Genomic DNA, 4872 nt, shown 5'->3' with positions numbered 1-4872 from the left:
AGATTACAAGTCTCTATGTGGTGAAAGTCATTCTCATGCTCCACAATAAATGTAAGTTGAGGATATTTCAATTGAAGAAATAGTTACTATTTTGGACCTTATAGACAGAAAAAAGGAAAAAGTTAATATCTATAACTTAAAAGATATTCCTACAAACCAATGGGAGGGGGGCGGGGAGAGACAGTATCATTTTTAAAAGACCCGGCAGGGCGCGGGGGTTCACGCCTGTAGTCCCAACACTTTGGGAGGCGGAGGCGGGCAGATCAAGAGGTCAGGAGTTCGAGACCAGCCAGGCGAATATGGCGAAACCCCGTCTCTACTAAAAATACAAAAAATTAGCTGGGCGTGGTGGCAGGCGCCTGTACTACTCGGGAGGCCCAGGCAGAAGAATTGCTGGAACCCAGGAGGCGGAGGTTGCAGTAAGCCAAGATTGTGTCACTGCACTCCAGCCTGGGCAACAGAGAGAGACTCCATCTCAAAAAACAAAACAAAAAAAAAGACCAAAGACTTAAGAAAAACAATTCACAAAAGAAGCAACATGAATGGCCAATAAATATGAAAAGATCCTCAACCTAGATGGTAATTAGGAAAATGTGAAATAAACAATGAGAAAGTATAAATTAGGGATAAGGTTCTAAGTTGTACAACCTTTTTATAGAGAACAATTTTAATATCTGTTAAAATTAAATGTACATAACCTTTTGAATATGTCCAGAAGAAATGTTTGTACACACTGTCCTAATATTTGTGTACAGAGATATTCAGTATTGCCAGGCACAGTGGCTCATGCCTGTAATCCTAGCACTTTGGGAGGCCAAGGCAGGCGGATCACAAGGTCAGGAGTTCAAGACCAGCCTGGCTGACATGGTGAAACCCCGTCTGTACTAAAAATACAAAAATTAGCCAGGCATGGTGATATGCGCCTGTAATCCCAGCTACTGGGGAGACTGAGGCAGGAGAATCGTTTGAACCCAGGAGGCAGAGGTTGCAGTGAACCGAGATCACACCATTACACTCCAGCCTGGGCAACAGAGCAAGACTCCATCTCAAAAAAAAAAAGATATTTAGTGTTGCAGCACTACAACACAACACAAAAGAGGACCAACTTACATGTCTAAAAGTGGAGACATTGTTGGGCTGGGTGCGGTGGCTCATGCCTGTAATCCCATCACTTTGGGAGGCCGAGATGGGTGGATCACCTGAGACCAACCTGACCAACATGGTGAAACCCGGTCTCTACTAAACACAAAAAATTAGCTGGGCATGAAGGAGGCGCCTGTACTCAGGAGGCTGAGGCAAGAGAATCGCTTGAACCCAGGTGGCAGAGGTTACAGTGAGCTGGGATCACGCCACTGCACTCCAGCCTGGGCAACAAGGGCAAAACTCTGTCTCAAAAAAAAAGGTAGTACAGTCACATTGGAATATTGTTCACCCATAAAAAGAATGAGATGAATCTAAATATACCTATATATTCCATGGCCCAAGATAAATTAAGTGAAAATAAAAATGATTTTTTATCTGTAGCCTGATGCCATTTTGTTTAATGATGAATATTTGAAAATGAATGGAAATACCTGTAAATACTTATTTACAGGTATTCTAGTGTCAAATTATATGCAGTTATTACCCTGATGAGTGTAATTTGAAGGGAGAACTTTCACTTTTTATTTATACACATGAGTATTGTTTGAATGTTTTACAATGCTCATGTATTATTTGTATTTTTTCTAATAAAAAAAAAAAGCCAGCCATCCCTTTATATCTTGAAGCAATTCTGAAAAAAAGGTGAAATATTTCTTGATTGGGTTTCTGACATCCACAACTGAGTCTTCATATTAGCTTACTGAGAAATGGGAAAAGAGTTGCAATTGTATCTCCAAACACAACTATGCAATTCATTTGCCTCTGCAGAAATTGTAATACTTACTTTATTCTGAATGATTCTTCCAGCTCCCTGCTCATAAAAGAACACAGAGCCTGAGGAGTTTGAGGCAGCCTATTAATCATGGGATGAATGCCAGGGGCAAGTGAGGTCATTAAGTCAACCATCCACTATGAACACAGCTGCATCCATCATTCTAGAAAGATTCTTTTCTTAAATACCACTTGGAGGGGGTAGGTCTCTCTCTCTCTCTTTCTCATTGTGTGTGTTTGTGTGTTTTTTTAATTGCAAAAAGTACGTAGTTATACTATATATATACACATACACAATATAGAAGAAATAAAGAGTTAAATACCTTTCCTTCCATCAAAGGTAACCACCCACCAAATGTCTGTATCCTTCCAGAGCTTTCCTTTGTACATACCAATATTTATTCATTCACAAACGCTGCAGATTTCTGAATTGGAAGATTCACAGTATTTTTTATTTATTTATTTTTTTTGAGACGGAGTCTCGCTCTGTCGCCCAGGCTGGAGTGCAGTGGCCGGATCTCGGCTCATTCTCCTGCCTCAGCCTCACGAGTAGCGGGGACTACAGGCGCCACCACCTCGCCCTGCTAATTTTTTGTATTTTTCAGTAGAGACGGGGTTTCACCGGGTTAGCCAGGATGGTCTTGATCTCCTGACCTCATGATCCACCCGTCTCGGCCTCCCAAAGTGCTGGGATTACAGGCTTGAGCCACCGCGCCCGGCCTGATCCACAGTATTTTTATTATTATTTTTAAGGACTATCTTTTAAGCTGATTCATCCCTCTTTCTTTCTAAGCTTTTTTATTTTTATTTTTTCTGAGACAAAATCATGAGTTCAAGTGATCCTCCTGCCTCAGCCTCCCAAGTAGCTGATACTACAGTCACATGACACCACATCCAGCTCTCCCCAGGACTTTTTGAAATCTCTTTTAGCTAAGTAGCACTAGAGCTGCCCTAATTTCTTGTTAGTGTAGAAGAAAGTAGGTTTTCAAGACCTACCTTATGCTGTGTCACTATCAGGGAGAATCCCTCCTCCAACTAAAGTCTTAGAATAACTGAGTCTTAGAAGAAGTCTGTGGAGGTTCCCAGAAGCAGCATAATGTAGCCAAAATATTTACAGATAGTAAATATTTTTGACTTTGCAGGTCATACTCTCTCTGTAACAACTACTAACAAGTAACAACTGCCATTATAATGTGAAAGCAGCCATAGACAATACACAGACATGAGAGCATGGCTGTGTTCCAATAAAACTTTGCTTAAAATACAGGTAGGGGAAGGGGGAAGATGGGCTTGGCTCATGGACCATAGTTTGCCTCCCTGATATAGTGAAAGGCCTGTAAGTCAACACCTAAGTGTGGTCCTGGCTCTACCTTTTTCAGCCTTGTTGCAAAATTCATTTAGCCTCCTTGAGCCTCAATTTTCTTATTTATAAAAGAGGCATTCAGAAGAGAGGTTTGCTTTGTGTTTCCCTTGAGATGGGACAAAGATGCAGGTCTGTTTGGTACCATGAGTATAAGGAACCACATTCTGTGAGAGTTTGGGAGAAACCTGATGAAGAATGACTGCAGTGTTGGGGAACATGGCCATAATGTGGAAGCTACCAACCTTGCCAAGACTCCCAAGCCCAAGCCTGAGATAAGAGCATCAGTGTAGCTCACCCTCAAAAGACCATGTGAGCTTAGACAATAGGATTGGGACAAGGGTAGACTGGAGATCAGAGGCGCATCCCTAAACATTCAGGACAGTTACTGTACTGCATACTGTTGATGTTATAAATGTTGGTTGATAACAACTTACAACTACCCTTTTCTTCAGGGAATTTCCCTCAGTCAAATAGGAATCCCCCTTGCATAGGAGGCTGTTCGCCAATACCCACTCCTTGCCAGTGATTGACTGATCGACTGACACAGGGATAAAAGATAAGTTCCCTGAATTTAAGTGGGATACAGTTTGTCCTCAAGAGTCTCCCTGTGGAATCAGTCTAAAGCTGGTCTCCAGCCAAGACCAAGTTCTTGCTTAGCTTTTTCCCCCTACTCTATCTTGCTTCCTAATTCTGCTTCTCCTGAGAGCTCTTCCCCAATTAATGACTTGAACTAGCACCCTCATTCTGGTTCATTTCTAGGGAACTCAAACTAAAAAAACATTTGGCACCAGAAGTGATCATAGAAAGCAGTCTCCAAGGGATTCTGGAGTGAGATCACTCACCAGCTGGAGGATGACGAGGACACCAATGCTGGCAGTAGAAAGAATATTGACAGTTCCTGACCTCCTGTAACAGTGCTACAGCAGGTGAAAGCTCAGACTTTCACCTGTGTTTAACTGGGATAGGTTATGGTGGAAAGGGATACAGTAGCTAAAAAAACTCTTGGACACTTGAGAAATATGAGAAAAACAGTAATTGTCTGGACCAAAGAATTGGGTGGCTATTGCTGAGTGCTATCAATTCATTAAAGAAAGAAAGCAGGCCGGGCGTGGTGGCTCACGCCTGTAATCCCAGCACTTTGGGAGGCCAAGGCGGGTGGATCACGAGGTCAGGAGATCGAGACCATCCTGGCTAACACAGTGAAACCCCGTCTCTACTAAAAAATACAAAAAATTAGCCAGGCGTGGTGGTGCACGCCTGTAGTCCCAGCTACACAGGAGGCTGAGGCGGGAGAATGGCGTGAACCCGGGAGGCGGAGCTTGCAGTGAGCCGAGATTGCGCCACTGCACTCCAGCCTGGGCGACAAAGCGAGACTCCATCTCAAAAAAAGAAAGCAAAGACTGGGCACAGTGGCTCAAACTGTAATCCCACCACTTGGGGAGGCCAAGGCAGAAGGATTGTTTGAGGCCAGGAGTTCAAGACCAGCCTGGAAACATAGCAAGATCACACTTCTAAAAAAAAAAAAAAAAAAAAATTAACCTGGTGTGGTGCATGCCTTAGCTACTACTACTTGGGAGCCTGAGGCAGGAGGTTTG

Source organism: Piliocolobus tephrosceles, chromosome 1, assembly GCF_002776525.5.
Source record: "Piliocolobus tephrosceles isolate RC106 chromosome 1, ASM277652v3, whole genome shotgun sequence".
In the NCBI taxonomy this organism is placed as follows: domain Eukaryota; kingdom Metazoa; phylum Chordata; class Mammalia; order Primates; family Cercopithecidae; genus Piliocolobus; species Piliocolobus tephrosceles.
The sequence above is the reverse complement of the archived record's forward strand: the minus strand, read 5'-3'. Positions refer to the sequence as shown.